Raw genomic sequence first — 13,410 nt, 5'->3', positions numbered from 1 at the left:
GTAGCACATTTATTAAATATACCCATAAAAGTCTGTATGACCTATTCCAACCCTTATTACCAATCGCCACCAGATACGACCATTAAGATTACTTATTCCCTATTACTATCGAACACAACCAATAAGACCAAGGGTATGTTTGGCATGAAGTTTTTAAGAGCTTCTAGCTTTAAGCTTTTAAGAAAAAAGCTCTTTCTCAATAACCCATTCAAACTCCTAGTAACCCATAACATGTTATGGCTAATATGGATTATTAAGAGTCACGACGACAAAATATAACATATTACAACTTACCATGACATATGATAACTATGATAACCAAACATGATCATCAAGATAAGCTAGGATCCTTTGTAGCACATTTAATAATTATATACCCGTAAAATCTATTTGACCTATTCCAACCCTTATTACCAATGGCCACCAGATACGGCCAATAAGATTATTTATTCCCTATTACTATCGAACACAACCAATAAGACCAAGGGTATGTTTGGCATGAACCTTTCAGGAGCTTCTAGTTTTAATCTTTTAAGAAAAAGCTCATACTCAACCCGTTCAAACTTCTAGTAACCCATAACATGTTATGGCTAATAAGGATTATTAAGAGTCACGACCACAAAATATAACATATTACAACTTACCATGACATATGATAACCAAATATGATCATCAAGATAAGCTAGGATCCTTTGTAGCACATTTATTAAATATATAAGCATAAAAATCTATATGACCTATTCCAACCCTTATTACCAATCGCCACCAGATACGGCCATTAAGTTTATTTATTCCCTCCTACTATCCAACACAACCAATAAGACAAAGGGTATTTTTTGCATGGAGCTTCTGGAAGCTTCTAGCTTTAACCTTTTAAAAAAAATCTCTTACTCAATAACCCATTCAAACTTCTAGTAACCCATAACATGTTATGGCTAATAAGGATTATTAAGAGTCACGATGACCAAATATAACATATTACAACTTACCATGACATATGATAACCAAATATGATCATCAAGATAAGCTAGGATCCTTTGTAGCACATTTATTGGATATATACCCATAAAAATCTATATGACCAATTCCAACCCTTATTATCAATCGCCACCATATACGACCATTAAGATTATTTATTCCCTACTGCTATTGAACACAATAAATAAGACCAAGGGTATGTTTGACATGAAACTTTCAAGCTTTAAACTTTTAAGAAAAACTCTTACTCAATAAAAAGCCTTGTTTGCTTGAAGGAGCTTGAATCTTTTAGGTTAGGAGCTTGAAGTTTTTGGTTGAACGCTTGAAGGGGTATGGTCCCAAAAACCTCGCGCAGGCACATTGGACCATACCACAACTTCATCACAATAAACCTCTTTAATGGAACCTTGCGCAGTTGCGCACTGGTTCTAAAGAAGAGAACTTAAAAGAAAGCAGTTTTTAACGTCCGCGCGCCAAGATGGAACTAATATCACATCCTTGCACGGGCTCACGAAACGGAATAGATAGATTTGGGAACAAAACATCTCTGCGCGATTAAAACCAAGACTTAAGCAAAAGAAGTCCCTTTCTGTTGTAACAGAATTAACATGAGGTAGAGGTATAGAGGATTACAGCTGTAAATCTTCTAGAAAGCCCCATCATGCACAACCATTCGGTTATAATTGAATGGTGACGTAGCATCATCCTAGATGCTCATCAGGGTCACGATGATGACACTAACTTGGAGAAGAATCCACACACATTCACTTTCCATGTTGCACCTCCCCAGCCGTTGATCTCGCCCACGATCCATGTGCATAAACATCAAGATGGTGAGTAATGAAAGAAAGAGTAACCGCTTATGGAAGATGCTTTCCGTTATTGCCCCTGGCAATAAACTTTCCCGCCCAAATCCGGTTATAAATAAGACAATTCAGGTACAATCTCTCAAGTTACTCTCACTTCACTTTCACTACTACTTCTTCTTCATTAAGATTTGTACTTATTCTCACGCCGGAGGGTGGTCATGGAGAGAACCCCCATTCTCCCTGTGGCGAGTCTAACGACTGTCTGTTTTGCAGATATTGTCCGGAGAAGAAGTTCAGCCAAACCCCGAATCCAACGAGAGGATTTAACCTTTTATGCATAACTAAGCCCCTGGTCCGATTGATTCCTGTCATTCGAACCGGTGTTTCTTCATTGGCGCCCACCGATTCTTCAAGTTCATTCTCATCTTCTCGTTTTGATTCATTTCTCTTCAATCTCTGTTTTCCATGACAGAGATCCCGTCAAATCGCCAATCAAGTCCTCGATCCGCAAACATGGGTGATCCAACCCAGGTTACTCAGATCGACGGAATCATAGGAAAAACAACTAGCAGCGAAAACCATCATGGGGTAAAAGGTATTGTTGCCTCAGAAATGCGATCTAAAACTCAGATTCGTCTAGATCTACTTTGGTAGGAAACTCCAGAGTATTGGTTCACCAAATTCCAGAACACCATAAACGAAATTTTTGCACCAAATTCCAGATCTGAGTCTCTTCATATAGATTTGGTTATCAGGAGTCTCAGGAAGAATACGTGTTTGAAAAGAAATCCGATACTACAGCGTTGGACCCATGATCAACACATCAGTGGGACATCCAACCTAGTAACAGAGGATATTTAGAAACATTTAGAGACATGAGACAAGATACGGAAGATGACCACATCAAAAGGTCTAGTGCAGAACAAACATACATGGTGCAAGGGGGACCTTCACATAAAACACATAAACGGAGCCACAGAGAGCAACAAGTAGTCCTCCCCGTTGTTCCATGAGGTCCTCAAGAGGAGCGTCCTGTAATCATAACCGGTATCTTCGGTCATTATCGTACTAATTACATGTTCATAGATCCGGGTAGTTCCATGGATATAATTTACGAACAATGCTTTAAAGAATTGGACCCAGAGGATAAGGCGCTCTTGAAACCAGTGGATTTTCCTCTAACTGATTTTTGCAATGAAGCCGTCTTTCCGTTGGGTCAAATCGCCTTCCCTGTAACACTCTCAGACGGCGAACACTTGCGCACGGTTACAGTCAATTTTATGGTTATGCCGGCTACATCACGCCATGATGTATTGCTAGGAAGACGATCACAGAGGGAGTTCAGCATGAATACCTCCATACCGCACGCTGCGTGCGGTTTTCCAACAGAAACCGGCGTAGCAATTTTATATTTCAGAAAAGAAGTGATGTATGTAGATGACGAGCCACTAGTAAAAGTTGCCAAACCTTCCCCGCTAAACGAACTAGAAAAGTGGGTCCTCATCGAGGAATATCCCGAGCAAACCAATCTATTGGGACACACCATTTCACCCGCAATCCGCGCAAAGTTAAAGGAACTCCTATCTAACAATATGGACATCTTCGCGTGGTCCCCAGCGGACATGACCAGGGTACCAAGAGAGATAACACAGCACTGCTTAAATATCCGACCTTTCACAGAACTAGTCGTGCAAGGGAAACGCAGTCCTAGTACAGAGAAAGCTCGTGCAATGAACGAACAAGTAGCCGAATTACTTCAAGCTGGGATTCTGCACGAAGTACAATATCAAACCTGGGTAGCCAACCCAGTAATGGTGCAGAAGTATAACGGCGGATGGCGCATGTGTGTCGATTTCAAGGATCTTAACCAGCCTGCCCAAAAGACTGTGACGCCCTTCTAGAAATAGATAAGAAGGTCGATTCATTAGCGTCCTTCCGCAGGAAATGTTTCTTAGATTGCTATAAAGGATATCATCAAGTGCAAATGAAGGAAGAAGACGAAGATAAAACGGCTTTCCGAACGGTCAAAGGTATTTTTTGGTACACGGAAATGTCTTTCGGCCTCCGCAACGCGGGAGCCACTTATCAACGTCTGATGGACAAAGTCTTCGGAGACGATAGAGGCGTGACAGTAGAAGTTTTGTAAGTGCATTAACAATTTGTCCCTAGGAACTTCTTAGGGACAAATTCTCCCTAGGAACTTCTTAGGGACTAAGTTTGGACACTTGTTCAATAAAGACCCTAAATATTGGAAGCCATGCACTTTTCACCCAAAGTGCATTAACAACTCCCCCTTGATCAATGCAGGTCTTCATGTGGTCTTGAATTCTTCGTTATGGTTGACTTTAACTTGGACTTCTGCTTTGGTTGACCAGAACTGATAAGCGACAGTTACCCGGCAGGAACTGCACTTACAGTCTCCCCCTTAACTGTTGCATCAGTTCTGTGTGGCATCGATAATCTTCAATCACCGGATACTGCACTTAGAGACTCCCCTTTAAATGAAGATATCATGTCAGCTTTCAACTTTGGCTGAGACTTGATCTTTTAGGTAGAGCACAGTGATCTTCAACCCTTCTAATTAAAGACTTGCTGACGATCACTTAAAGCCGCTTTGAGAAACCCGAAGAATCCAACATCAAACACTGTAGATCCTCCCCCTCAAACTACTTCCGAATCAAATTAACGCGAACCGACCTACAACCACATGTAGGAATATCGCTCGATACATTAATCTTCAAACCTAACCGGTAGCAGAAAGAAACATTGGATTTCCAATGCCCAATCATAAACACTTCAAACTTCACAAAGACATGAAGCTCAGTTCGATAAGTTAATAACAAACTGAACTTTGTAAAAGTACATCCACCATCTTGATCAGAGTCTTCACCCGAGTGTCTGAAATCATTTCATCTCGAATCTTCAAGATCCAATCCCGTATCTTCACAAATCCACCAATTACCCGTTGACTTTCGTCTCTCATCTCCCCCTCAATGTAAGAACCCCTATTTCGAGAATCCGATCAGTCACCAACTTGGAAGAGGTACCAAGAAGACTAATCTTCTCTACTCTAACCGGCATACGATAAAGGCTTGACCTTCAACTAGTTGCCAAATGAACAATTTGCTTCATCACGTCAACAATTGATTGAACCTCGAACAAACTTGACAAAACTCAATCATACACTAGCTCTAACTTGCTTTATGTTAAAAACACTTCCCCATCGGTAAGATTAACACTAAGTTAATCTCAAAGATAGTAAACAAGAACTTGTTTCGAAGTAGCACCACGAGCTTTTGATTTACAAAGAAAACAGGAATTTCAAAATTTTTTACTCCCCCTTTTTCTTTGTAAACAATACAAAAATCCAAGCAAGTCGTATTCTCTTCACCTCCTCACTTGATCCGGACAACATAAGTACCCTAAAACTTTTCGATAATCCAAAACCGACTTCATGTTTCCAAACTACACATAATTCTGACTCTTAGTTGGTTATCCGGTACCCCAGGTAACCCGGAATAACTAGAAAGACTCGGAACATGCACAACTCGAAAATTCCGAACAACACAAACTTTTGAATTTAGCTATAAATCCGGTACCCCAGGTAACCCGGAATTCTAGAAAATTCGGAACTCGTAAAACCCGAAAGCTCTTGAAACCTCGGATCAGATCATCTGAGCAGTATTTAGAGTACAAAGGAATTCGAAACAAGCAAGGAAATAAAGGAAACTCTGCGGACAACAAATTTTCTTGGACCAAGCGAAGCGAATCTCAGAGTTTAAAAAGAATCTTGAAAATTGAGGCCAAAATTCAGACTATACTTGTAAAATTCGGATTTTTTTTTTTTTTTTTTTTTTTGCAAAACTCGGACAAAAAGTCAAACTTACAGAAGGATGAACAAGTTTCTCATCTGTATTGTAAACCTCAGATCTGTATTGTGTAAGTGCAGTTCCTGCCGGGTAACTGTCGCTTATCAGTTCTGATCAACCAAAGCAGAAGTCCAAGTTAAAGTCAACCATAACGAAGAATTCAAGACCACATGAAGACCTGCATTGATCAAGGGGGAGTTGCTAACGCACTTTGGGTGAAAAGTGCATGGCTTCCAATATTTAGGGTCTTTATTGAACAAGTGTCCAAACTTAGTCCCTAAGAAGTTTCTAGGGAGAATTTGTCCCTAAGAAGTTCCTAGGGACAACTTGTCCAAGTTTTGGGGAGAACTTTTGTCTGAGTTTTGGTGGAGAATTGGTTTGTCCGAGGTTTAGTCCCTAGCCTATATATATGTGTGTATTGTGTAGATTAGCAAAAATGATTTAGAGAAAGCTTTGTGCAACTCTTGTAGCTGGGTGCACCTCTCCCACTTGTTCATCCTTCTGTGTGAATTCTAGAGAGAGAGAGAGACTATGTGTTAGTGAGAGAAAGCTAGGGTTTAGATCTTTGTGATCTAAACCAGCTTGTAGATGATGTATACTCCTTTGGTTTGTGTAATCTGTGATGACTGATTCATTAATAAAGAGTTCATCTTCTACATCTTTCTATCATGTTCTTCATATTTTGTTCTTCATGTCTTGAATCAAGTGCAATGTTTGATGTTCGTCATCGATCCGGTGCTTTCACAGTGGTATCAGAGCCTGGTTACCGATTCAGAATGGTCTAACCGCCTTCTGAATCACCATTGCTCTTGATTTGATGTTTGTTTCCGCCAAACATCTTGAAGACTTAAAGATTTTGAAGAAAAGTTGAAGAAAATGAAGCTGTTCGTGGTTATTTTGTTCTCCAAGTTGTTGCAAATATGAGGTTTGATCCAAAAATTTCTTTGTCCGAGTTTTTCTTAGTGTTAAACTTGTCTGAGTTTTTAAAACTCTGTGTTTGTTGTTTCCGGGGTTTTGGTGAACTAGTGTGAAGTCACACTAGGGAGAAAGTCCGGAGACTTGTTTCTGATCTTCACCAGTATCGCAATGTCCGAGTTTCAGAAGATCATAGTCTGAGTTTTACAAATGTCTGAGTTTTTGCAAAAAAAAAAAAAAAAAAAATTATTATTAAGTCCGAATTTTATAGATAGTCCGAGTTTCCATAACAAAGTCTGACTTACAATGTCTGAGTTTTGCAAAAAAAAAAATTCCGAGTTTTAGTCCGAGTTTTGACCTTTTGTCCGAAGTTTGACTTTTTGTCCGAGTTTTGCAAAAAAAAAAAAAAAAAATCCGAATTTTACAACTATAGTCCGAATTTTGGCCTCAATTTTCAAGATTCTTTTTAAACTCTGAGATTCGCTTCGCTTGGTCCAAGAACATTTGTTGTCCGCAGAGTTTCCTTTATTTCCTTGCTTGTTTCGAATTCCTTTGTACTCTAAATACTGCTCAGATGATCTGATCCGAGGTTTCAAGAGCTTTCGGGTTTTACGAGTTCCGAATTTTCTAGAATTCCGGGTTACCTGGGGTACCGGATTTATAGCTAAATTCAAAAGTTTGTGTTGTTCGGAAGTTTCGAGTTGTGCATGTTCCGAGTCTTTCTAGTTATTCCGGGTTACCTGGGGTACCGGATAACCAACTAAGAGTCAGAATTATGTGTAGTTTGGAAACTTGAAGTCGGTTTTGGATTATCGAAAAGTTTTATGGTACTTATGTTGTCCGGATCAAGTGAGGAGGTGAAGAGAATATGACTTGCTTGGATTTTTGTATTGTTTACAAAGAAAAAGGGGAAGTAAAAAATTTTGAAATTCCTGTTTTCTTTGTAAATCAAAAGCTCGTGGTGCTACTTCGAAACAAGTTCTTGTTTACTATCTTTGAGATTAACTTAGTGTTAATCTTACCGATGGGGAAGTGTTTTTAACATAAAGCAAGTTAGAGCTAGTGTATGATTGAGTTTTGTCAAGTTTGTTCGAGGTTCAATCAAGTGTTGACGTGATGATGCAAATTGTTCATTTGGCAACTAGTTGAAGGTCAAGCCTTTATCGCATGCCGGTTAGAGTAGAGAAGATTAGTCTTCTTGGTACCTCTTCCAAGTTGGTGACTGATCGGATTCTCGAAATAGGGGTTCTTACATTGAGGGGGAGATGAGAGACGAAAGTCAACGGTAATTGGTGGATTTGTGAAGATACGGGATTGGATCTTGAAGATTCGAGATGAAATGATTTCAGACACTCGGGTGAAGACTCTGATCAAGATGGTGGACGTACTTTTACAAAGTTCAGTTTGTTATTAACTTATCGAACTGAGCTTCATGTCTTTGTGAAGTTTGAAGTGTTCAAGATTGGGCATTGGAAATCCAATGTTTCTTTCTGCTACCGGTTAGGTTTGAAGATTAATGTATCGAGCGATATTCCTACATGTGGTTGTAGGTCGGTTCGCGTTAATTTGATTCGGAAGTAGTTTGAGGGGGAGGATCTACAGTGTTTGATGTTGGATTCTTCGGGTTTCTCAAAGCGGCTTTAAGTGATCGTCAGCAAGTCTTTAATTAGAAGGGTTGAAGATCACTGTGCTCTACCTAAAAGATCAAGTCTCAGCCAAAGTTGAAAGCTGACATGATATCTTCATTTAAAGGGGAGTCTCTAAGTGTAGTATCCGGTGATTGAAGATTATCGATGCCACACAGAACTGATGCAACAGTTAAGGGGGAGACTGTAAGTGCAGTTCCTGCCGGGTAACTGTCGCTTATCAGTTCTGGTCAACCAAAGCAGAAGTCCAAGTTAAAGTCAACCATAACGAAGAATTCAAGACCACATGAAGACCTGCATTGATCAAGGGGGAGTTGTTAATGCACTTTGGGTGAAAAGTGCATGGCTTCCAATATTTAGGGTCTTTATTGAACAAGTGTCCAAACTTAGTCCCTAAGAAGTTCCTAGGGAGAATTTGTCCCTAAGAAGTTCCTAGGGACAACTTGTCCAAGTTTTGGGGAGAACTTTTGTCTGAGTTTTGGTGGAGAATTGGTTTGTCCGAGGTTTAGTCCCTAGCCTATATATATGTGTGTATTGTGTAGATTAGCAAAAATGATTTAGAGAAAGCTTTGTGCAACTCTTGTAGCTGGGTGCACCTCTCCCACTTGTTCATCCTTCTGTGTGAATTCTAGAGAGAGAGAGACTATGTTAGTGAGAGAAAGCTCGGGTTTAGATCTTTGTGATCTAAACCAGCTTGTAGATGATGTATACTCCTTTGGTTTGTGTAATCTGTGATGACTGATTCATAATAAAGAGTTCATCTTCTACATCTTTCTATCTTGTTCTTCATATTTTGTTCTTCATGTCTTGAATCAAGTGCAATGTTTGATGTTCGTCATCGATCCGGTGCTTTCACAGTGGTATCAGAGCATGGTTACCGATTCGGAATGGTCTAACCGCCATCCGAATCACCATTGCTCTTGATTTGATGTTTGTTTCCGCCAAACATCTTGAAGACTTGAAGTTTTTTGAAGAAAAGTTGAAGAAAATGAAGCTGTTCGTGTTTGTTTTGTTCTCCAAGTTGTTGCAGATCTGAGGTTTGATCCAAAAATTGCTCTTTCCGAGTTTTTCTTAGTGTTAAACTTGTCTGAGTTTTTAAAACTCTGTGTTTGTTGTTTCCGGGGTTTTGGTGAACTAGTGTGAAGTCACACTAGGGAGAAAGTCCGGAGACTTGTTTCTGATCTTCACCAGTATCGCAATGTCCGAGTTTCAGAAGATCATAGTCTGAGTTTTACAAATGTCTGAGTTTTTGCAAAAAAAAAAAAAAAATTATTATTAAGTCCGAATTTTATAGATAGTCCGAGTTTCCATATACACAAAGGTTCCGAGTTTTTGAAAGGTTAAAACAGTCAAGATTTCTTTTCAACTTACCGAGTTTCTGCACGCGATAGTTAATCTCAGACTGAAGGTTAAGTCCGAGTTTCTGTTTTGAGAATTTCAAGTGATCATCCGAGTTTCTGTTTTGCGAGTTTCTGACGTCCTAATTTCAAGTGATCTTCTGGACTAAACTCGGACTGAAGTGTTATATCGGAGTTGCAGTTTCGGGGTCACGAGCAATCAGTTGAATAGATTGATTGTTTGCAAATCTTGCGGTGTGGCGGTGCATCAGAGATGTTATGGTGTGCAGCAAGATGATGGTGATGGTTGTTGGGAATGTTCTTGGTGTACGCTGATGAGGAAGATGATATTGTCTTCTTGTTGTAGGTTATCAGATTGTGAATCTCCGCTGATGTATGGCGGCTGGGAATGCATTTTCGGTTAGGATTGGATGTGTGAAGGGTCAAGGGTGCATGGGCTTTGATTGGTCCAATGATTGCCAAATCATTGCTGGATCATTTTCAGTGAATAATCCACGGGGCCCACTTGAGATGTGAAATTGGTATTTGCTGGGATGTAGTGTGATTCTTTGTCTCATGGTTCATGGTTGTTACGATGGAGCCCATTATTTCTTTAAATGAAATTTTATAGGCTGGGTCTTTTTCTGGCTTTCTAGTGTATCGCATGGAATTTTTTTTTGGGATCGGATTAATGATTTGCATATCTTTTGAGGTCTGAGTAAAGCGAATGATAAGTGTCAGATCTGAGTTTTCAACAAGTATCAAGTTCCGAGTTTTTATGTCAAATGATGTTAAATGAGCAGTTTCCAAGCTTTATAGACGTTAATGTCTGTGTCCCCTGTTCTCCGAGTTTCAGTCTCTTATGTCAGTCGATGATTGTTATTCCGAGCCTTTGAGAGACGGTGACACGACGTCGTTTGGGATACCGGAGCAGGTTGTGGTATACGAGCCAGAGAAGTTGAGTATTAATGAAAAAACGTCGTTTGGTGAGGGTTTGAACTTGAAGTTTCTGGTGATTGCGAAACTGTTGGTGGCTGACGGTAGTGCGAAATCGCATAAGATGTTGTTGGTATTTATTAATGAGGGTTTCGAGTGCTTGAGCTCGCTCGGGCCCACAATGAGCCCGTTTTAGGTCGTGATTTTGGATCTCCACATGCCTGAGATGGACGGCTTCGAAGTTGCCACACGGACTCGTAAGTTTCGTAGCCGTAATCGACCGCTGATTATTGCGACTGCGAGCGCCGAAGAACAAGTGTGGGAGCAATGCTTGCAAGTGGGGATGAACGGGGTGATCAGGAAACCGGTTCTGTTGCGAGGCTTGGAAAATAAGCTTCGAACGTTTTTACAACGAACTGGTGAACGGTTATGGGTTTTTCGGATTTCTTTGCTTGTTCTGAATTTCTTTGTACTCTAAGTACTATTCCGATGATCTGATTCGAGTTTTCAAGAGCTTTTGGGTTTTACGAGTTCCAAATTTTCTAGATTTCCGGGTTACCTGGGGTACCGGATTTTTAACTAAGTTTAGAAGCTTGTGTAGTTCGGAAGTTTCGAGTTGTGCATTTTCCGAGTTTTTCTAGTTATTCCGGGTTACCTGGGGTACCGGATAACTAACTAAGAGTCTGAATTATGCGTAGTTTGAAGACTTGAGGTCGGTTTCGGATTATCGAAAAGTTTTATGGTACTTATGTTGTCCGGATCAAGTGAGGAGGTGAAGAAAATAAGACTTGCTTGGATTTTTGTATTGTTTACAAAGAAAAAGGGGGAGTAAAAATTTTGAAATTCCTGTTTTCTTTGTAAATCAAAAGCTCGTGGTGCTACATCGAAACAAGCTCTTGTTTACTATCTTTGAGATTAACTTAGTGTTAATCTTACCGATGGGGAAGTGTTTTTAACATGAAGCAAGTTAGAGCTAGTGTATGATTGAGTTTTGTCAAGTTTGTTCGAGGTTCAATCAAGTGTTGACGTGATGAAGCAAATTGTTCATTTGGCAACTAGTTGAAGGTCAAGCCTTTATCGTATGCCGGTTAGAGTAGAGAAGATTAGTCTTCTTGGTACCTCTTCCAAGTTGGTGACTGATCGGATTCTCGAAATAGGGGTTCTTACATTGAGGGGGAGATGAGAGACGAAAGTCAACGGGTAATTGGTGGATTTGTGAAGATACGGGATTGGATCTTGAAGATTCGAGATGAAATGATTTCAGACACTCGGTTGAAGACTCTGATCAAGATGGTGGATGTACTTTTACAAAGTTCAGTTTGTTATTAATTTATCGAACTGAGCTTCATGTCTTTGTGAAGTTTGAAGTGTTCAAGATTGGGCATTGGAAATCCAATGTGTCTTTCTGCTACCGGTTAGGTTTGAAGATTAATGTATCGAGCGATATTCCTACATGTGGTTGTAGGTCGGTTCGCGTTAATTTGATTCGGGAGTAGTTTGAGGGGGAGGATCTACAGTGTTTGATGTTGGATTCTTCGGGTTTCTCAAAGCGACCTTAAGTGATCGTCAGCAAGTCTTTGATTAGAAGGGTTGAAGATCGCTGTGCTCTACCTAAAAGATCAAGTCTCAGCCAAAGTTGAAAGCTGACATGATATCTTCAGTTAAAGGGGAGTCTCTAAGTGCAGTATCCGGTGATTGAAGATTATCGATGCCACACAGAACTGATGCAACAGTTAAGGGGGAGACTGTAAGTGCAGTTCCTGCCGGGTAACTGTCGCTTATCAGTTCTGATCAACCAAAGCAGAAGTCCAAGTTAAAGTCAACCATAACGAAGAATTCAAGACCACATGAAGACCTGCATTGATCAAGGGGGAGTTGTTAATGCACTTTGGGTGAAAAGTGCATGGCTTCCAATATTTAGGGTCTTTATTGAACAAGTGTCCAAACTTAGTCCCTAAGAAGTTCCTAGGGAGAATTTGTCCCTAAGAAGTTCCTAGGGACAACTTGTCCAAGTTTTGGGGAGAACTTTTGTCTGAGTTTTGGTGGAGAATTGGTTTGTCCGAGGTTTAGTCCCTAGCCTATATATATGTGTGTATTGTGTAGATTAGCAAAAATGATTTAGAGAAAGCTTTGTGCAACTCTTGTAGTTGGGTGCACCTCTCCCACTTGTTCATCCTTCTGTGTGAATTCTAGAGAGAGAGAGACTATGTGTTAGTGAGAGAAAGCTAGGGTTTAGATCTTTGTGATCTAAACCAGCTTGTAGATGATGTATACTCCTTTGGTTTGTGTAATCTGTGATGACTGATTCATAATAAAGAGTTCATCTTCTACATCTTTCTATCTTGTTCTTCATATTTTGTTCTTCATGTCTTGAATCAAGTGCAATGTTTGATGTTCGTCATCGATCCGGTGCTTTCACAAGTTTACATGGACGACCTTGTTATCATGAGTCAGGAGGAAGAATCTATGCTTGCAAACATTCAGCGCACTTTCGACTCCCTGCGCAAAGTTAACTTAAAGCTGAATCCAGTCAAATGTTCGTTCAGAATTGAGGAAGGCAAATTTCTAGGGTTTATCGTAACCAGAGACGGTTTCAAGGTCAACCCAGAGAAGGTGGAAGCTATTCAACTGATGTCGTCACCAACATCCATCAAAGAGATGCAACGTCTCGCTGGTCGGTTAGCAGCACTCAACAGGTTTCTGGCAAATCACGCTACCAAATCATATCCATTCATCAGTAAAGCAACTGTGTCAAAAAGAGCCAGTTCCAATGGACCCCAGAAGCAGAAAAGGCTTTCCAACAAATGAAAGAATGTCTGATTCAGTTACCAACCTTAACAGCTCCACGAAAAGTTGAACCATTAATCCTATATCTCTCCGCAACAGAAGTAGCTGTAGGCGCAGTACTAATGGTCGAAAG

This window comes from Helianthus annuus, chromosome 7 (assembly GCF_002127325.2).
Source record: "Helianthus annuus cultivar XRQ/B chromosome 7, HanXRQr2.0-SUNRISE, whole genome shotgun sequence".
NCBI classification, from domain to species: Eukaryota; Viridiplantae; Streptophyta; class Magnoliopsida; order Asterales; family Asteraceae; genus Helianthus; species Helianthus annuus.
Note: the sequence above shows the minus strand (reverse complement) of the source record.